Source organism: Astatotilapia calliptera, chromosome 19 (genome assembly GCF_900246225.1).
Source record: "Astatotilapia calliptera chromosome 19, fAstCal1.2, whole genome shotgun sequence".
In the NCBI taxonomy this organism is placed as follows: domain Eukaryota; kingdom Metazoa; phylum Chordata; class Actinopteri; order Cichliformes; family Cichlidae; genus Astatotilapia; species Astatotilapia calliptera.
In genome coordinates, this window is record NC_039320.1 from 1,789,819 (window position 1) to 1,812,532 (window position 22,714).

Below are 22,714 nucleotides of genomic sequence, written 5' to 3' on the forward strand. Positions count from 1 at the left end.
TTGTTGATTAAAAAACACTATATCGGATTCATATCGGTATCGGCAGATATCCAAATTTATGATATCGGAATCGGTATCGGACATAAAAAAGTGGTATCGTGCCATCTCTAAATGGAACACATTTTGAAAAAAAAGCTCATTATTGTGAAATATATTGCATTCTGCTATATAAATTTACTTATTATTGTGAAATATTATTTCATGGTCATTATTTATCACAATAACAGAGATTATTCCTGAGGCATTTTATTTATTCCCAACCATTTTTATTCCAAAATGTCCTTTTTTCAAAGTCAGTCTTTATTTCAAAATCCCGTTTTTCCCAATGGCCTATTTATTTCATAATGCGACTTTTCAGCAGAATGACTTTGTCTGTCAATCAGTGTGAGTGGCCTTTGCACCTATTGGCTGATCGTTTACTATCGACTAGTTTTCCTGGATACCTGCTCCGCGGACGGCTGCTACAGGTAGCAAAAACGTGCTAGGTCAAAAGTCGGGGAGGATGGCTATGGGCTCCAAATGTGGTCATAAATATTTTGTACTTGTAAAAAAGATTTGTATGTGTAAAAAATATTTGTGTGTGCGTAAAAAAGATTTGCATGTGTAAAAAAGATTTGTGTGCGCGTAAAAAAGATTTGTGTGCGCGTAAAAAAGATTTGTGTGTGGACTTAGCCCAAAAAAACCCTGCAAGTTACAAGTACGAATTTTGACCCTATTTTTCTTCCTTTCATCTGATTGGTCAATGTCATGTCAATCACAAATGTAACAATCCAATCAGAGAACAGATGGGTTTGGCTGTCGGAGGGGCGCTTTTTTGAACTGCAGGTCTTTGAAGGGAATAAATGCCCGTTTTCATGCCAACCCAGCGTTTTCCTTCATCACCACGAAGGAAAACAGTCTGTGGTCGTCCGAGTTTGGTGATTTTTGTGTCACCGGTCTACGTGTTTAATACAGGGACTTCCCCAGCCTTTTCAACAGCGCTGCGGACCACGGGGTGGGGGCGGGCAGTGTTTTGGAAATGACAGTCTTCATTACAAAGCTTTCTTCGTTATGAATTAGCATACATGTTTTTATTGAACATTTGAAGAACCAGCAAAAAAAAAACAGAAACTCTTGTAGAGGACATAAAGTCAGAGATAGAAAAGACAAGGAGCAGGTGCATCTAGTACAGGTAGAGCTGCTGCAAAAACCCACAGAGCCCAGCAGCCAGCGAAACAAATTCTGGATCCTTTGCTTTTAGTTAGCAGTTAGCATTAGCAGCACATCCTGCGTCCCATGTGAATGGACTTTTATGCTGCGCACTGTGACTCACAGCAATGGTCCTGGGTCAGCCCTGACTTTGTGTTAAACTAATCCTAAAGTAATAATGGTATTTCTAACCACTGATATAGCACAACTTTATCCTTTCAACAGCTGCTGAAAGTTAGGGGACCTAGCTGCTATCGGATATTTATATAGAGATCCTCCAGCTTCAAACTGTATCACCCTTCAAGGACCTGCAGTTCAAAAAAGCGCCCCTCCGACAGCCAAACCCATCTGTTCTCTGATTGGATTGTTACATTTGTGATTGACATGACATTGACCAATCAGATGAAAGGAAGGAAAATAGGGTCAAAATTCGTACTTGTAACTTGCAGGGTTTTTTTGGGCTAAGTCCACACACAAATCTTTTTTACACATACAAATCTTTTTTACGCACACACAAATTCTATTAAAACATTCAAATCTTTTTTACACATACAAATCTTTTTAACAAGTACAAAATATTTATGACCACATTTTGAGCCCATAGATGGCGGTCTGGTGTGAACTTCAGTCAATTCTGCTCATTTTAGGAGATCAGATAGAGAGGGATCATTTACCTGTAGATACTGTTTTGAGTCGTTTAGATGATGTTTCTGAAATGCTTGGGATTATAATTGCTCTTCAAGATGTTAGCATCAATGACAGCATTGTCGAAAGGAATGTCTGAAGTAAGTTTATGCTGTAATTTAACACCTGTGTGAGTCTGTACACAGCATTATTTAGATATTGACCTTAATTATGACGTTTGATATTGAAATATTATCGCTTACTTTTTTATTGTGAATGTCTAAAATAAGTGGGGCAGCTACGGCTAAAGCTATCGGCGCCATCTCGTTGTTGAGACACGTTTAGCCGGCGCAGTGTTAGCTGTTAGAGTGTGTTAACTCGGAGACTGGGGGCACTGGAACCTGTAGGAACCTTTTACACAGAGTAGACCCACCAGCTTTCCACAGTCTACTTACTTATCACATCTTGGTAGACAGCAGGGTCATTAGTGCTTTAAATAGTACATAGTTGAATGTTTCATTGCTGTTTGCAGCTAATTGTTCTCTGATAACACATAACAAAGTTGATGTTAAAAAGCAAGTTTATTGAAATGGTTTTGTCTATTACAGCAGCATTTTAAATATCATACTTTCTCTGGTGTCTTCAGTAAAGCTAAAACAAGAATACATTGTTTTGTTGAGACTTGCTGTTATACTAAAAAAAAAAAAAATTATGTGCAGAAAATCTGATAGGTATTCTTCTATTGGGAATGAGGACTTGGATGCAAAAGTGCTGGACATTCAGCGTCATTACCCAAATGCCGGCTGCAGAATGATGATGGGACATCTACGATCCAGAGGCATACACATTCAAAGTAAGCTGATATTGTTTGAATATCCAAACACCCAGAAAGCATGTGTCAGTGTAGCCATGATGTGATATTATAATGTAGGCATCAAAAATGACTAGGCATGTTCGTATCACTGTTATGCAGTTATGTTCTTGTTTGAACCAGTTTGTACACGATTCCCTCTCCTCAGTAAATCTGTACAGCACCTGGATACTTACCTGAAGCAATGAAGATCTGTCTCATAAGCATTACAGTGTTTACAATACAGTCTTTTTGTAGTTGGTAGTACTAAGACATGATCTGTTTGTTAATCAGGATTTCGACTGATGGATTCAATGAGACGAGTCAATCCAGAAGGGGTCATGATGCCACGGTTATCTATTTAGACTGCAAGGCGTCGTCAGTACAGTGTACCAGCACCAAATCACCTTTGGCATATCGATGGAAATCATAAACTAATTTGGTCAGTGCTTGCATCACCTTTTCCCAATTCCATTGAAGTAACAGGATGCATGTATAAAATTGTAAAATGAAGCCTTGAATTTGTAAATGTCATCTTAAATGCTGTCATATAAGGCCATTTACAGGATTTGCTATAGTCATGTCTGAGGCTTTACATTATGCATGTGATTCCTTGCACTACAGATCTTTCTGTAAAGTGTTTAAGTTTCCCTTCTATTATTTCTTTTACATTCCTGTTATAACATGTTGTCACTTTATATGGAACTGAAATATTGGTCTTGCTTGTATGTAACTGGGGACATGACAATGTTTTTTCTTGTTTTGTTTTTTTTAATTCTGCCTTGTCAGATGGAGATTTGTTGTCCATGGTGGGATAGATGGTTTTTCGAGGTTAATTGTCTACCTTAAAGCTGCCACCAACAACAAAGTTACAACAGTTTTTGATGGTTTCTTGTCAGCAATCAGACAATATGGCATACCGTCCGGTAAGAGGTGTTTAACAAATACAGTATGCCAAAAAACTCTGTATTGGACAGTAGTTATATTCAGATTGTTACTCTCACTGACTCGGATCAAAACTTCTCTACTTTTTTTCCAGGTCAGACAAAGGAGGGGAAAATGTGAAGGTTGCACATTTCATGGTGCAGACAATGGGGGAGAACAGGAACTCTCACACCAGCGGTAAGGACAAGTAAATTGATGGCCTGTCTTACATTGTTTTCACACATGCAATTGTAATAAAACAAATGGTTTCTGAGCATAATTGACTGGTTTCACAGCACATTAACACTACACTAATAATTGACTTGGAAGGCTGTTGACGTAGGAATGCCTGAAAAACCATAAATGAACAATTTCCCTCACTGTGTCTTATAGCATTGAGCGCCTGTGGAGGGATGTATATGAAAACGTCCTTGACCTTTTCTACACAATCTTCACCCAGCTGGAGATTCAAGGACTGCTCAACCCTGGTGAAGAAATTGACGTGTTTGCACTGCACAGATGCTTTTTGCATCACATTCAACATCATCTTCAGTCATTCCAGGAAGCATGGAATCAGCACGGACTCAGAACAGCAAACAACCATTCACCTCTGCAACTCTGGTTGCTGCACAGAAAGGAGGGACAAGATTTGTCACAGGTACATGACTATTTGATCCGTATTTGTTCTTCTATGTAAAACTCTACTATCTGTAGTTGAGATGAGTTTATTTCTACTGTTCGAGTTGGTGTACCAAATATTTCTCCTGTAAGTGAAAATGTCTTTCAAGCCATTCTCTCCTTTTATTCAATCTGTCAGGTATAGATGGCAATACTTTAAACAAAGTTAAATTTGTTATACCTGAAGAGAACCAATCCTGACCTAGAATGGGTGAATGAATAATTATGCCTAAGAAACTCACATAGGCCCTGACAGACTCAATAAGTCCATCTAGGAACAGCTGCAGGAATCACCTCTTCAGTTTAGATTTAAAACATGTGCATGGTCTTTCAGGTTGATGAGGATTATGGTGTGGACTGGACAGGACCACATAATCACCGCCCATCAAATGAGATCACCATTCCTGAGATTCAGCTCCCACGTGCACTGAGTGAACGAGAGCTTGCTGTGCTACCAAACAACAGGGTTTCACTCAGTCAAGCTTTGGATACCTACTGTGAAACTGTTCAGTCACTCAAACTTATGTTTGATACCACACCTTAACTCTTCAAAGTAAGCAGGTGCAATATGTTCACACCCCTTTTTTAAGTTTCTACATCTATGGCTTTGTAGCTAATACTGACTCAAAACAGCATAACCGATTTCATTTTCAACAAAACAGTGAGTGGCTATAAAACAGGATTTGTTTTACACAGCTGTCACTTTAATAATAATAATAAAAATAAGTGACAATAAAATAAGTGATTTGATTTGATATTCATTTCTTGGATGTACAGTACATGTCAACTCTGAGCAGATTTAATACAATGCACACGGTAAAGTAGTATAACATCTTAATGCAAATAAGTTTTCCAGTAGCGAGAATAAAATAAACATACTGTGTAATTTATAATATAATATATATTATAAATATATAATAATATAATTTTGTTTTCTGAACTCTTTTTAATATAAACTGACAAAAAGCAATAAATGCACACCTGTACTGTGTATTTTACACTGTCAAGTGTATTAAAGGAACTAGAACTCACTAGATTGTCCGTTTCTTTGAACACCGAGTACAGTAATGTGATGCAAGAAAGAAAAATGGTCTAATCTTACCATGTGGTTATGGAATCAATCCTAAACCAGACCAAAACCTGAGTCAGTAGAGTTGAGACACACCTGAATGTCCATTAGAAATGACTCATAGGTACAGTAGTGTGCAGGAAGACGTAGTACTTCAAAACAGGTGGAAGACTACTGTTGACCACTTCCACAGTCATTTCTCTCGGCAAGACTTCCCATCCTGTCCAAAACTTGATGAGGGCTTTTCGTTGTGCACAAGATGCTGCAACAGAAGATTGTTTTAAACTATAATGACATCCTATATTCATTATTTTGAGTCTTTTATGGAGAAATACCATAAAAGATGAACAATTACATAAAGAGCACAAGACATTTTTGCCCCACTCAAATTGCTGTTGTAGCTGTCATAGATAATTTTTTTGGTAACAAAGCTAAAAGTAGTTATATACAATTATAATGCAACTGATAATGCCACCACTCTGTTTTTTATGTATTGCATGGAGGCAGTATGGAGCAAATAAGAAAACTAAATTATACTATAGTGTACTTTGTTAATGACCCGAGATCACTGGACTGTATGTAATTTACCAAAGTATAATCAGAGAAAACCAATAGCAAAATACCTATCGCAGCAGACTTACCATTTTCAATGAAGGACCAAAGGTAGCCTGCCACTCTGCATTTATCCTCAAGAGAGCATTCCTCTTCCTCCTCATCTTCATCTTCTGTGGCAGGCCACACTATCCTTTCTAGAATAGACTGCATAAAATAGTTCACCTTGGTTAATTTTTTCTCTGAAATGCAACAAGATAAAATAAGCTTAATTTATCATTTTATATCTTTACTTATCTTGTAGTCTTAAGAGCGTCAGCAACATTAGGTGTATTTTTATTAAATGTAACCCAGCTGTTCGACTAGCCCAAGCATACAAAATAGTATATTGATGTTTTGTGTCAACAATTAATGTTCATCCTTCATAAATTAACCAAATACCTTTACTGTTCAGATGTTAAAAGATGTGACCTGACTTTACCTCACAACAGGGAGCAGTCTCTGAGTCCCTTGGTAAGAAAAGAGGAATGATGTCTGATCTTTCTGTCAGAAGCGGCCATACCATGGTCTCCTGAAGCCCTTTCCTCAGCTGCTTGACTTGACGGCTTGTTCGTGTTATGACCTACAACAGTGAGACCAAACCAAAACTGAAGTGTGAGTCCGTAAAGTAAAAAACACTTTAAATGTTAAATACTTAAAGAACATCCACTGTACTGATAAAGCATTTCAAATTGCAGGACTTATACCAGACACACACGGTCCACCATGAATGAATGAATGTCCCATTATTCTTCCTAAGATCAAACATAATAAATTCACTAAGCCTAACATTGCATGGGGGTAAAGACAAACAGTTTTGTAACTGTATTCAATCTATTTTTCATCTTTATGGTTACAGTTAGGATAATGTAACACAAGTAATAATTTTTCCTTTAGTGCTGCACATGTATTATTTTAAATTACTATTCCTCTTATTTCTGTACATAACTTTCTTACCTGCCACCAAAAACATGTCACTCTCAAGCAAGGTCTGAGAAGTGGATGGAGTCAAGTGTTCTGGCTCACCGTCAAACAGTCTTGTAAGATCTGTGTTCCTTGAAAAGAGTACATCTAGGTTATGGTGAGTATGAGAAATCCAGGCAGTAATTTTAACACAATTAACTCATTTACATAACAAATACATTTTCTTTACATGATGAAATATTCTCTTATTTAATCCACTATACATGTGCCCAGTCTAGTTTCATACATACCAAAATTCAAATGCAAACCAGACTGTACTAGAGAAACTGCCTTTGAGAAGAAGAATCTCTTCACCCCTTCTCCAACAGCAACATCCCCTAAAAGGAAGAAGAAGAAAAAAACTTGTGAAGTTTCGGATTAGTCAGTCACTGGATTTCTAATGTTTTCACAATACAGAAAAAATACCTTCCAGTTTGCAGCTGACAGGGCCCGCCCACTCTACCTTTGGAGCTTTGTAGAGGGAGATAAGTGATCTCTGTTGATCCACAATACTTTCCCGCAAGTCCATTTGCAGGACTACTGCCTTTCTGGTCTCATACTTTGAAAGTAACTCGGACTTATAGAGCCAGGCTGCTCTGGTTGCATCTTGTTCACATTTCCACTCTGAAAGGTACACATTTGCATGGATCACATGAATCAAAGGAAATAAAATATATGTATTTTTTGCCATTTATCTGGTATCTTCCTAACTTAACTCCTGTGACTACCTGGTTTTTCCCCTAGAAGTGACTTTTCTTCATCTTGATGAGATGCATCTTCCTGCACTACCACCATATCACCTGACGATTGCTCTGCTCTTGCTGAGGTTATGGTGGATTCCAAGATGATACTATCTGGTTCCTCTACCCCGCAGGACAGATTCCAGGCATCACTGTTGCTACAGGATGGGACCTCTGACCTTGCTGTTGTACTACGAGTCTGCCTAGCCTGACTTTCAGTAACAGACTGAGGTTCAGGACCACTCAATGAACTGTGAGAGGGATTGGCAGAGATTTCAACATCCATCACCAATATATATAAAGTGGACTTACTTAGTTTCCACACTATATACTAAAATATATAGAAAATCAAAGATGTTCCTTACCTTGTGGATTTAGTTATGTTGTTTTTCATTTTATTTAAAGGAATGTTAATGTCACAATTCAGGCATTTTGTGGGGGGTCCTTGTTGCTGGAGGGTTGTCAGGCTCTACAGAGAATATGGAGATAAAAAATATATATATATACATTTGGTGCATACTGTGATAAAAAATATTTTGACAGTTCTGCAATCGCATTTGCCAACGTGAGAAGCAGAAACAAATTGTAAACACAAAATTACATATCTCCTTCTAAACCTTTTCTAACAATTGCTTACATACACATTCAGAACCATTATTACTCATATGCAGTCATGTTTCTAACCAGCTGACAGCTAAAGTGATTTGACACATAGTTGAGCTTAGCTAGCCATTTGAACTAGTTTATTAATACATGCAAATAACATATTCTGACCCTAGTCATTACTCACGCCTTCCAAATCAATACTTTTCTGCAGTGGCCTTATATAGATCAAAGCTTGTCCAATTCCACTCAATGGACTGCGGAGATATCGCACTGTATATCCAGTGTCTGGGCTTGGGATTGTGCACAGGTTACGGCTTCGTGTTGTACCAGAGATTCTCAGCAGTTCAAACCCTCCTGTGTCTTTTAGCTGAGGGAAGGTATCCTCAATCTTTGCCTTGACCACTTCTGGGTCATAATAATAATGGATTGGATTTATATAGCGCTTTTCAAGGCACCCAAAGCGCTTTTACAATACCACTATTCATTCACTCTCACATTCACACACTGGTGGAGGCAAGCTACAATTGTAGCCACAGCTGCCCTGGGGCAGACTGACAGAAGCTGGCACTGTGTCTGACATATGATCATGTAAACAGAAGAAGGTGTGTGTAAATGGAGCGGCATGCTTTCTTGGAAGAATGCGAGGTCAGAGATGAAAGTGGCGCTGAGGAAGGGCTCACTCTATAAGGGGCAAACAGTCTTGCGACTTCAGCTTTAAAAAGGGAAAAACAATATTATAGAAAACATTCTAAAAGCTTAGATTAATTGCTACTTAATTTGCAAGTATTATACCCGCTTACAAAATCACTACATTGAACTAGAATTGCTTTATTTTCATTCACATAGATTACTTGACTTCCATATTAGCAGAGAAAATAAGACACTTTAAAACGTCATGATTTAACTATTACCCGCAACAATGTAAACAGTGATACAGACATTAACCCAGAAGACGATTATCTTCTCTTACCTAATTTATTAAGTTCTTTGCTATGATAAAAACAGTATAAAAAAATTTGTGACTGAACTGATTAAAAAGCTCATTTTTGGCAGACAGACTAACCAAGCAGTAATAACATCGTTACTTACCCTGAACAGTGTTTCGTGGAGTGGAGCTAGCTGTGATAGCGTTAGCGTTTGCTAACGTTAACATTGTGCTGTTTTGATGAGAACTTGGACCAGGGACCGCTTCATCTCCAGTACGCTGCTGCAACACTCTCTCAGACTGAGGTGAAGTCGTACAATCTAAGCGGTTAGCAACTTCTCTGAGTAACTCAGAAACGGACTTGTCTCCTGCAGCCATGCCCTTCACAAGCACCTAAACGTTATTCGCGCCCAGTGTTTTACACTTGTTGGTGCCTTTACTTTATTTCGAGCCACTGCCGCCGTCTGCGTAGGAGACGCACTGCAGCATTAGGCTTAAATCGACACTTCATGTACTATCCGATTGTTCAGTCTGACGTCACTAGCCGTGTCTGGACCTAAACTCCGCTGCAGGTCCATATATCAAATGATCACTATGGCATTACTGAGAGTTGAAAAACTGTCTAAAGTCTTTCATCTTTAATAAAATGATCAGCGTTCTGTTCTACCAGGTGTAACAATTGAGTTTAACTAACAGGCATCCATGAAAACGGAATTTATGACATTTAACGGAGTTAGAAGTTAGCAGGGAGTTAGCTCGCTAGCTTCTATCTAAATACAATATAGCATGTCCTGACTGCGGGGTTTTGGAAACAAATTAAAACGTACAGCTCTGTTATCACTTCCAACATAAATGAAGACAGAAAACTAAACAGCAGTGACGTTTGTAGGGTTACTGAAGTTTGGCTAGCTGGTATATAATGGAGAAGGGTCTGGCTGCAGCCACTGCTCTTGTGGGATATAATGATGTGCTACGTGACCGCTACGACACAGCTATGTAGTTGTACATAGCTGCATAATATAAACAAGCTAACTTTTTTTTCCACTCGATAAAAGTTAACGTGAGTGTTCTCGGTGGTCAGGAACAAATGTAATCGCATGGCAGGATGCTGTAAAAGGACCAAACTTCAGCCAGGAGAACAACTGCGATAATCCATCCACAATACGAGGTTAGTCATTCATATACTGCTGCATGGGATGGGCTGTAGCTACATCCTAAGGTTTTAAAAACTGAGCTTAAATCAGTGTTGCCAACTCCTCAGTAAGGAAAATCGCTATTGGTTGTCCTAAAAGTCGCTAGAAGTCGCTAAATGACGTCATCGCCTAATTTGCATAATTGGTCATGCTAATCCAATTGTAACCTATGTTGTTGGAGAGAGAAATAACATCGTGGAAGAGACATAAAGTGAGTAAAAACGTCCTAAATGCATTTAGAGTTTATTTAGAACTACAAATTAAATTTCTTTTAGCAATTATTGGTTTTTTTAATGTCACAATTCCAACCCTGCTCCTTTACCCGGGCTTGGACCAGTAAAAGTGACCCAAAATTGGCACTCTGGTGGAGTTACTTTGTGTGTGTGTTTATAAGTAGTTTTAAACCTTGTGATGGACAAAACAGCATAAGAGTAAAAGAAGAACTGACTGCATTACAGCACCCGCTGCTTGTTGAGAGTAAAAGCGATATGCGCTTTCATGTCTTTTTTTAGCGACTTATTTTAGAAAAAAAGTCGCTAAGGGGTCTGAAAACTCGCTAAATATAGCGACAAAGTCGCTAAGTTGGCAACACTGGCTTAAATAAATGATTAGCGGTAATAAAAGCCAAGGGAGGTCAACAGTGATCACTGACTGTTTTAGAAGCTTTTTGAGATAGGGTAAGTGACGGGTAAGGTAAGCGACCCATGTTGTAGGTGACGTCAGACGCCGGAGATTTGGCGGAAAAAAAGCGAATGGTAGCATAGAGTTTAACAAAGTTTTTTTCAAGCTTCAGTATTACCAAATATACTAATCAACTGTCATATAACTAACAACATCTGTCCTATCATCTCTAACACCCTGGAGGACAACGGGGAGAGTTTAGACGCTCTCCAAGGTTACATCGACCGCTGTTTTCAAGATTTAGTAATGAAGAAGGCCCAGAGTGCATCTTCCCCGGCCAAAATTGAGACACCGTCATCGAAGAGATGTCGCCCATCAGACTCTCCCGGTACAACATCGCCTGCCGGCAAAGACATCGCAGACATCCTGGAGTCAATCGACAAGCGATTGTCCAGCTTCGATGCGAGGCTGTCCCTGGTGGAGATTTTACACTGGGAATTTAAATCTCTGAGAGAATCCCTGGAATTCAGCCAGCAGCAGGTGGAAACGCTTGCCGCTGAAAATGCCACGCTACGGGAGTCGGTCAAATCTCTCACTGATAACGTGACCCAGCTAAACATTGAAAATAAAAAAATAAAAGAGTCCGTTATCGATCTACAAGCCTGTAGCATGAGAGATAATCTTGTGTTTTCTGGTATTCCAGAATCTGCCGGAGAGGACGCGGAGGCAACGGTGAAAAGCTTAATTAAAATCCACCTGAAGCTGCCGGAGGACACCGTAAAGAACATCGACTTCGATAGAGTGCATTGCTTGGGGGGCGTGAGGTCGCGGACCGGGAGACCACGACCTATTGTGGCCAAATTCGGTCAATTCAAACAGAAGGAACAGGTGAAGAGTCGCGGCAGAGAGCTGAAAGGAACGGACTTCAGCGTGAACGACCAGTTCCCCAAAGAGATCCTGGAACGACGCAAGGTCCTGTTCCCAGTTCGACGTAGCTTCATCCAGAAAGGCTCCCATGCTGTCATCGCCGTGGACCGGCTCTACGTGGACGGACAGCTCTACCGCGACCCCGGCACCACACCGTGGTTATATTGACTGCACTCCAGATAAGAACCCGCTACACTCTTTTCTTATTCATTCACACTTTCTCCTTTAACATGGGTTTAACCTAGTAATATCAATATGATGTCATAGCAGATATAACACCGTCACCCTCCGTCATTACTTTAATTGGAATGTTTCCGTTTCGTTTCTTTTTTGTTGTTGTTGCTCACAGTTCATGTGGTTTCTTTCTTTCTCTTGTCTTTCACTGCTGTGATCACCTACTTCCCCACTCACCTACAAACAGCACCCTCTATTTCTCCATATTTTCACACCACGATCACGCAAACACATCCGCTCAACGGCAGCACATTCACAACAGCCTCACAGCACGCACAGACTTGCAGGACACATAAGCAAGCCACGCATGTTCATATTAGTGAATATTCACACACATAGTCAGACTTACGGTGCCTCTCACCACACTTTTTTTTCTCTTTCTATTTACAAACAAGTGATGTTTCCACATTCTCTCCACCTGTCTAAACGAAACACCCAGCATACATCATTAGACATACACACACAATTATGGGCATGCTGAGGTTTGTCACATGGAATGTAAATGGAGCTGGCTCCAGAGGAAAGAGGTTAAAGATATTTAACCAGCTTAAAAAACTACAGGCAGATGTTGTTTTATTACAAGAAACTCACAGACCTGTCACAGGTTTAAACGAACTTAAAACACCTGAGTTTCCTAACGTGTTTGCAGCCTGTTATAATTCTAGACAAAGGGGAGTAGCAATTTTAATACATAAAAATGTTAATTTTACAGTACTCGATACAGTTATAGATCCAGAGGGTAGATTTCTAATTATTAAACTATCAATATTGAACAAAAAATTATGTATTGTAAGTATATATGGTCCAAATGTTGATGAACCCTCATTCTTCCACGGATTTTTTAGTGCACTCTCTGAACACCTCGATTGCACACTCATTCTTGGCGGCGACCTCAACCTTGGACTAAATGAAGAAATGGATAGGCTCAACACAACAGGAACTCAGCGCAATTGGCAATCCACAAATATAATCAAACAGTATATGAGCGACTTTGGCCTTCGCGATGCATGGCGCTCCCTTCACCCCAACAGTAAGGAATATACTTTTTTCTCACATGTTCATCACTCCTACTCTTGTCTGGATTATTTTTTGGTCAGCAGCTCACTGCTGAGTGACATTTCAGACACTGAGATTCATCCTATAGCTGTCAGCGATCATGCTCCTGTATCTTTAACACTAATGCACAAGAATAATACTACGCCAAGTAAAAACTGGAGATTTAATACATCACTGCTTAAAGACGAAGACTTTATTAAATATTTTAAAAAGGAATGGACTTCATATTTAGACTTTAATGACACTCCCGGAATATCTGCTTCTGTTCTATGGGAAGGAGGGAAAGCTGTGATGAGAGGTAAAATAATTTCTTTCTCATCACACAAAAAGAAAGAAGAAAACAAAAATATTCAGGAATTAGAAAAAACCATCAAATCACTAGAAGAAGCCTACGCGTGCGACCAAGATCAGGAAACATTGAACAAAATACGCAAAACAAAACTAGAATTAAATGAAATTATTAATAAAAAAACACAATTCCTTATACAAAGACTTCGCTTGCAGAATTTTGAACACAGTAACAAATCAGGTCGATTTCTAGCTAACCAGTTAAAAATAAAGAAAGAAAAAACAACTATATGTGCTGCTAAAGATTTATCGGGGAACACAATATATGACCCTGGAAGAATAAACAACATTTTTAGGGATTTCTATGAAACTTTATATTTACCACAAATAAACCCATCTAAAAATGAAATTGATTTGTTTCTTGACAACGTAACTCTTCCAAAATTACTAGACAGTCAAGCAATGGCACTGGATTCGCCACTGACGCCAGGTGAACTCCAGGAAGCCCTGATAAGTATGCCCAATAATAAGGCTCCAGGTCCAGACGGCTTCCCTGCAGAATTCTACAAAGAATTCTGGACAATTTTGGCACCAGTATTCCACAGCATGTTGCAGGAAATCGAGGAAAAGGGCAGACTACCACCAAATATGAATTCTGCCAACATTAGTCTCCTGCTAAAACCAGGCAAAGACCCTTTATTTCCCTCAAGCTATCGTCCAATTTCTCTTTTAAATGTAGACCTTAAAATAATCTGCAAAGCTCTCTCAAAGAGATTAGAGAAAATAACCCCCCTCTTAATTCATCCTGACCAAACTGGTTTCATAAAAGGTCAGCACTCCTCAACAAACACTCGTAGATTACTTAATTTAATAGACTACTCATACAATAAAAACATCGAAACCATAATATTATCTCTAGATGCAGAAAAAGCATTTGACAGAGTTAACTGGAAATTTTTATTCGCAACTTTACACAAATTTGATTTTGGAAACTCTTTCATAAACTGGATAAGAATATTATACAATTCCCCAACAGCTCGTATCAGAACAAATGACCAGACATCCTCCAGCTTCTGTCTCCTGAGGGGCACCAGACAGGGATGCCCACTCTCCCCTTCACTTTTTGCAATTTTTATCGAACCTCTAGCAGCAGCATTTAGACAGGCTACAACAATTAAGGGCGTAAAATGTAAGAGCATAGAACATAAAATCAGTCTCTATGCGGATGATGTGTTGCTTTTTCTGCAAAACACACAAACCAACCTCTCTGAGGTAATTACTCTAATAAACTGGTTTTCAAGAGTTTCAGATTATTCAATTAACTGGCCAAAATCTACAGTTCTTCCCATCAACTGCTCCTTCCATAATTCTTCCTCTGCCCCATTACAGTCTGGAAATATTAAATATTTAGGTATTAATGTTTCTCCTAAGCTTTCAGACTTAACTAAATTAAACCACATCCCACTTCTAAAGAAAGTAGAAGGCGATCTGACTAGATGGAAATCTCTACCCATATCACTCATGGGAAGGGTCGCCACTATAAAAATGATGATCTTGCCAAAAATAAATTACTTATTTTTGATGATCCCTAACAAACCATCACAAGATTGGTTCAGATCTCTGGATTCATATATTTCCAAATTCCTTTGGAAAGATAAACCCCCGCGTATCAGCTTACAAACGCTACAAAGAACCAAGGATAGAGGAGGATTAGATCTGCCTAATTTTCACCAATACTTCTTAGCCAACAGGCTTCAGTTCATCTCAGAATGGTTAAAACATACCTTCTTAGATGAGCCCTGGCTAGATGTTGAACAGGCACTATGCAAGGATCTAGAGATTTCAGGCCTACCATTTATTATCTCAAACATCAAAAGACGTGAATGCTTTAAAAGTATCAACATCAGCTTTTCTCTGACAGCATGGTGGGAGTTTCTAAAAATAACGGAGTCTTCATTAATCCCATGCAAACGTACACCTATCTGGAATAACACTGACATATTATAAAACAATAATATGATTAATTTCCCAAAATGGAGTTGTAAAGGAATTAAATACTTAGAACATATATTAGAGGGAACAGAATTTATTCCATTTGACAGACTAGTTGCACAATATGGGATCAACAAGAAAAGATTTTTAGAATATCAACAAATTAAATCCATAGTAAAAAAGAAATTTAACCTCAGTCAAGTTGAATTACAAACACCACCAAGTGCGGCACATTTCCTTACTCTTAAATCCCCCAAATTATTATCTAAAATATACAGAACACTTTCTAAAACAGATGAATCAATATCCCTTCCTATTGCAAAGTGGGAAGCAGATTTATCGGTCAGCTTAGACCAAAACTTCTGGTCTCAGGTATGCTTAAAAACCTTTAAATTGATTAAAAATCCCAGTCTGCAATTAATACAATACAAAATACTACATAGAGTGCACTATACAGGTCATAGGATGTTCAAGATGGGCTTTACATCTTCCAACAACTGCTCACACTGTCAAGGCAATACACCAGACAATTACATTCACGCTCTTTGGTTCTGTCCACCAGTGCAGAAGTTTTGGCGCGAGATATGTGAAGACTTATCAAAGTGTCTGAAATGTAAAATTCCAACCTACCCTTTAGTATGCTTGTTGGGGAAACAGGATGAGGTCACTACAGAAACTAATACAGTCCACATGGTTTTTACTGCCCTATGCATCGCCAAGAAAACGGTCCTCATGAACTGGAAAAATAAAAATAATCTTAATTCTAGCCAATATAGAAACCTTCTAATAGATCACATTAGTCTCGATATAGCCTCTGCCACCACATTAGATCAATCCCTCTGGGCTCCTTTGATCGGCTCCATCACCTAGCGGGGGTAGGGGGTCGTGGTTTGGTCCCGCCTTAGCTACTGTGGTTGATATGGAGTTGGGATGGGCTTAGGGCGCCTGGAGGACCCCTAGAGACATTATCCCTGGAGGGCTTAACCCGGGGGTTGTGTTCATAACCTGGTTAGTGGCTCTGGTCGCTCTTAGAGGTTGTTCTCCTTGTGGCTGCGTGCAGGGGGGCTGGAGGATGGTCTGTACTGGTGGACGTAGGTTACTGGCCTGGTGGCCTGGCTGCCCCTGAGTGGATCCGGGGCAGGCGTGGGAGTTTGGGGTTCGGGGGTGCTTCGCCTCCGTGCTGGGAGGTTGTTCCATCCTTGCAGGAGTCCACTCTGCAGGTGGGGGAGAGACATAGGAGAGGTGGAGAATAAACTTAACCTGGGTGTCTGTTGTCTTGTGTAGTCTGGGAGACGATTGAATGTTGGGGTGGGTACAGTTTCCTCTGCGGTGGGGTAGGGTGGGCTGCCCCGGGTCCTGTGGGGCTTGGCAGTGCTACCGTAGGCCCCGGTCTGGATGGACCTGGGCTCCCTTGCCTTGGTGGGTACCAGAGGACGGGAGTGCCTACTGGAGTCAGCGGGGGAGCTGGCCCTAGGGAGGGGCATCCTCCCCTCCCTCCTTTTCCTCCCCATCCCCGGCTACCTCCCTCTTCCCGCTCCACCACACTCACCCACACAGGTAGGGCCTTGGAGTCTCTACCTGTGTCACAAGGGTGCAGGGGAGACATTCCCCCCCCCTCTGTCCCCTTCTGGCCACCTGTGCCTCAATTTTATCTCACAACTTAGACATCCACATTACTTACACTCTCATAACACACACATATATATAGGGCCTTGAGGGTGGGCACGTTAACGGCGTCCAGTGGACGGTCTGTGTACTCAAACCTACCTCTGGCGCTGGTGCCCAGCTCTCAATTTTAAATCCATGTAGACATTGAGGGTTCTCGGGAGGGGCCGTGCTAACACCTGCTGCTCTCTGGCAGCAGCACCATGCTCTCCCTTGTTTTAAATGCACTTTAGAACAACACGCAGCAACACTACACATGAGCAGGAGGAGGGAGGTATGGGGTCTTCACACTCCCCCGTTCTCTGCTAGCCATTGGGGCAAGGGGGCTGGGAGGAGATGTTAGCTGTCCGATTGGCCTCCCTGCTGCTGTGGAGCCTGGGATGGTCTGCTTGCCTCCACCCCGGGGGGGAAGGGTAACATCTCTTGGGTCTGGGTTCTGTTTCCCCCTCTGGGGGCGAGGGTACCTGGACCCGGGGTATAGAGTATGTTTGGGGAGTGTGATTGTGTGTACATGTCCATTTATGTCAATCCTTACGTTGGGTGAGTGCTGAGTGTTTGTATATGTGTGCATGAGGGTGGGAATGTATGTTTGTGTCTGTGTGTGCCTGTTTGTCTGTGTCTATATGTCAGGTCGGGTCTTAGACTCCATCTCTCTGGGAACTCCCAGGCCCTCCAAGGCCTATCTCCCCTCACCACACTCCCTGCCAGTGACTGATGCCCTCAGGGGTCGGTGCATTGGTGGTTCTTGGTGTCCGGGGCTGGGCACTCAGGTATGTACCGGCTCACTCCCGGTGGCTACCTGGCGGGGCCTGGCGCCTGTTGCTCGGTCAGGCCTCCTCCGGGGTGCAGGGGGCCCTCGGGCCTCCGGGCCTGCGGCTCGGTTCACTCTGGCACAGCTGGCTGCCGGCAGAGCCGGCGGGCACGCCGGTGCAGCCACCTCTAGCTTCTGCTCGGTGGCTCCTGGGTGACGCCTCGTCTGGGGATCCTCAGCCCTTCCCATGAGGGTGGCACGGATGCCCCTCCGGTGGTTCTCTTTGGGCTCTCGCACTCTGAGGCCTCTGGATGTCTGGGGCCTGGATCTCCTCCATGCCTGCTTCATGCCCTGCGGGACGGGGCTATGGCTCGCTACATCCTCTTGCAGACCATTACATGTGGAAACCATTTGAATACAAGCGCGCTGATCCACACAGGTATGCACACGGATGTTCACTGCTCGTAGACTTAAATTACACCTTTCTTGGCTGCTACTTCAAAACACATTGTGCGCTATCTGCCCTGCGTGCTGCACAACAACATTGAATATTTAGTATTTACTGCTGTTTACACTTAGCTAGATTAATGCGATGGTGTTGTGTTTAGTATGTTGCTTTGGTTTGTTTTTGCTTGTTTTCTATTCTTCTTCTCTCAACAGGTGATCCAGGAGATTTTTTTTCTCCCCCCCTTTCTCACTGTCCCTCTCCCCTTCTGTTTTTCTTTTCCTTCCTCTTTCTCTCTCCCTTTCCTATCCCTCACTCATGTCTGTCCCGTCTGTAACATCTGAAAATAAAATATAATAAATAATAAAAACAAAGGTCGATCAAATGGACCAATACGGCAATGCCACGATGATCCATTTGGCAAAGTAAATCCATTGGGTATCCTTGTTGGTCTTCAGACAACAATTCTGATGGCTAAAGAACCAAATGGTAAATGGCCTGTATTTATATAGCGCTTTACTAGTCCCTAAGGACCCCAAAGCGCTTTACATATCCAGTCATCCACCCATTCACACACACATTCACACACTGGTGATGGCAAGCTACATTGTAGCCACAGCCACCCTGGGGCGCACTGACAGAGGCGAGGCTGCCGGACACTGGCGCCACCGGGCCCTCTGACCACCACCAGTAGGCAACGGGTGAAGTGTCTTGCCCAAGGACACAACGACTGAGACTGTCCGAGCCGGGGCTCGAACCGGCAACCTTCCGATTACAAGGCGAACTCCCAACTCTCAAATGGGACAGGCAAAAAAAAAAAAAAGAAGAAGCTTTTTGAGATCAAATAGAAGAAAATACATAACATTAAACATGTTAACAACACAAAAGCCATATTAAACGCAGACTACTTTAGGACAGGAAGTAGGATTCGTCGCGTCATCACTGAACAACCGGATTACTTATGTTTGAGCAAAGGGGCAACCAATCACACAACTGGCTCCGCCCTGTCTTTCTTGATTGACAGACAAAGTCATTCTGCTGAAAAGTTGCATTATGAAATAAATAGGCCATTGGGAAAAACGGGATTTTGAAATAAAGACTGACTTTGAAAAAAGGACATTTTGGATTAAAAACGGCTGGGAATAAATAAAATGCCTCAGGAATAATCTCTGTTATTGTGAAAAATAATGATCATGAAATAATATTTCACAATAATAAGTAAATTTATATAGCAGAATGCAATATATTTCACAATAATGAGCTTTTTTTCAAAATGTGTTCAATTATTTCACAATATCATTCTCACATTATATATCTGTGTCTTATTTATTCACCTAGTAATTTATTTCATCATGACTTATTTATTTATTTAATTTTGAACACTTTGGAGTTCCATAGATGTATCTCTGCTGACAGCACAGCATTACAAACTTGTCTTGTCTGGTTTTACAAACTATTCAAGTCTAATGTAAACGAATAGTACATAATTATTCTGTTCTTACAAATCACAAACCTATTTAGAGTCTTTGAAATTAATGTCCATCAGCATCAGTTAGTGAGTGGTATATATCAGAGAGCAAGTGAACATTTAGTCATCAGAGCTGATGTGTTAGAGGGTTAGGGTTAGCAGGAAAAATGTGCAAGTCTGAGGATTTCAGAAAATTTGACAAGGTTGACTCGGTTGGAGCATCTCTAATACTGCAGTTCTTGTGGGATATTCCCAGTCTGCAGTGGTCAGTATCTATCAAAAGTGGTCCAAGGAAGGAACATTAGTGAACCAGCCAGGGTCACTGACAACCAAGGCTCAATGCAAGTGGGGAGTGAAGACTGGTCTGCGTGGTCCGACCCAACAGATGAGCTGCTGTAACTCAAACTCTACAAAAGGTTCAAGCTGGTTCGGATTGAAAGGTGTCAGAATACACAGTGTATCACAATTTGATAGGTATGGGACTGAATAATTGCAGACCAGTCAGAGCGCCCATGCTGATCCCTGTCGACACCCAAAAGCACCAACAGTGGGAATGTGAGCATCAGAAGTGGACCATGGACCGTGGGTGCACTGAGAAGAAGGCAAGTCTGAGTGGCAGTTTGATGCTTTTGGGCAATGTGGGAAACCTTGGGTTTTGCCATCCATTCAATTCAATTCAATTCAATTTTATTTATATAGCACCAGATCACAACAAAAGTCGCCTCAAGCCGCTTCATAGATACAGACAAAATCCCAACAATCATATGAGCCCCTATGAGCAAGCACTTTGGCGACAGTGGGAAGGAAAAACTCCCTTTTAACAGGAAGAAACCTCCGGCAAAACCAGGCTCAGGGAGGGGCAGCCATCTGCTGCGACCGGTTGGGGTGAGAGAAGGAAGACAGGATAAAAGACATGCTGTGGAAGAGAGACAGAGATTAATAACAGATATGATTCAATGCAGAGAGGTCTATTAACCCTTTAGAGCCGGTCAGAGCGGGCACGCTCTGTTTTACGTAACTATTTTTAAATCCCGGTAGCTCTGCAACCACGTAAGCTAGCGCAATAATTTTTTTTGCATATGAAACCGGAGGAGTTGTACTTACATCTTATGCCATCAGCTTGTCCTAGGTCACAGTTTCCTTCCACATAAAGCTTTGCAAAAACTGCATAAAAAGCGCTTGCAGCAACAAAAACATAATATTCCAGAAACACGCTTTGCCGATCCGATCAGCTGTTCATAACACTTCCTACGTTGGAATAGACGTCAGCGCGAACTTTTGCATGTCCGCCATTACCTGCCCGAAACCGGAAGTGACGTCATTTTCGCGGAAATGTAGTCTTTTTTACCATCAGGGCCTCAGGGCCTATACTGGTCTTTTTAAAAGTTATGTTTGACTTTATGACTTTCTGTGTCGTTTCTGGGATGCTTAGGACTCATATTGCATTGCTGGAAATAGTTTATTTTGATGCATATGCTGCTTTTTTGCAAATTTGCAGTATAATATTTATTTTCGTTTTTCCTGCAGTGTATAAAAATTGGTGTATTTCAAAAATAAAACTATGAAGACACTCAAAATAAAGTTCCTGTGGTAGGAAATTATTTTGTGCAACTTTTTTGTATTTACAGTTTTGAGGGATAAGGCTCTTAAATTTCTCCAACTAGAAATATATGTTAAAAAAGCAAAAACGATTTTCATTTTTTTTGTAGTTTATTGCACTTTTTTGCAATTTATGTAATTACTATGCACTTAATGAATACATATTATTAAAATCTGGGCTATAATTGTTGTATTGATGTATAGCAACTTGAAATGCTCCCAAAAATGGCACCACACCATGTAAAAATATAATATAAGCTCTGGCGGACTTGGTTCTATGGTAGGTCTTAAAGGGTTAACACATAGTGAGTGAGAAAGGTGACTGGAAAGGAAAAACTCAATGCATCATGGGAATCCCCCGGCAGCCTACGTCTATTGCAGCATAACTAAGGGAGGATTCAGGGTCACCTGGTCCAGCCCTAACTATATGCTTTAGCAAAAAGGAAAGTTTTAAGCCTAATCTTAAAAGTAGAGATAGTGTCTGTCTCCCGAATCCAAACTGGAAGCTGGTTCCACAGAAGAGGGGCCTGAAAACTGAAGGCTCTCCCTCCATTCTACTTTTAAATACTCTAGGAACAACAAGTAGGCCTGCAGAGCGAGAGCGAAGTGCTCTAATAGGGTGATATGGTACTACAAGGTCATTAAGATAAGATGGGGCCTGATTATTTAAGACCTTGTATGTGAGGAGCAGGATTTTGAATTCAATTCTGGATTTAACAGGAAGCCAATGAAGGGAAGCCAAAACAGGAGAAATATGCTCTCTTTCTAGTCCCTGTCAGGACTCTTGCTGCAGCATTTTGGATTAGCTGAAGGCTTTTCAGTGAGTTTTTTGGACATCCTGATAATAATGAATTACAGTAGTCCAGCCTGGAAGTAATAAATGCATGAACTAGTTTTTCAGCGTCACTCTGAGACAGGATATTTCTAATTTTAGAGATGTTGCGCAAATGGAAGAACGCAGTCTTACATATTTGTTTAATATGTGCGTTGAAGGACATATCCTGGTCAAAAATGACTCCAAGGTTCCTCACAGCGTTACTGGAGGCCAAGGTAATGCCATCCACAGTAAGAATCTGGTTAGATACCATATTTCTAAGCTTGTCAGGGCCGAGTACAATAACCTCAGTTTTATCTGAATTAAGAAGCAGAAAGTTAGCGGCCATCCAGGTCTTTATGTCTTTAAGACATTCCTGCAGTTTAACTAATTGGTGTGTGTTATCTGGCTTCATGGACAGATAGAGCTGGGTGTCATCTGCATAGCAGTGAAAATGTATGCTATGTCTTCAAATGATGCTGCCTAAGGGAAGCATGTATAAT

At 40.9% G+C, this 22,714-nt stretch overlaps 1 protein-coding gene across 12 annotated transcripts in view; it reads right to left on the reverse strand.

Annotated features, from left to right (window-relative positions):
* esr2b (estrogen receptor 2b) overlaps positions 1 to 22,714 on the reverse strand; it is a 74,390-nt gene that overhangs the window by 11,526 nt on the left and 40,150 nt on the right. The window contains exons 9-14 of one of the 12 annotated variants that reach the window (XR_003270706.1): positions 7,993 to 8,096; positions 7,616 to 7,878; positions 7,314 to 7,511; positions 6,882 to 7,225; positions 5,975 to 6,679; positions 5,237 to 5,595 (exon numbers count right to left, since the gene is read on the reverse strand). The exons of 5 other annotated variants lie outside the window; for them this stretch is intronic. The gene's annotated coding sequence lies outside the window, so the exon portion shown is untranslated. Of the gene's footprint in view, positions 1 to 5,236; positions 5,596 to 5,974; positions 6,680 to 6,881; positions 7,226 to 7,313; positions 7,512 to 7,615; positions 8,097 to 22,714 lie in introns of those variants that run through there. 6 more of the 12 variants (XR_003270710.1, XR_003270709.1, XR_003270707.1 and 3 more) reach the window with 6 other exon arrangements.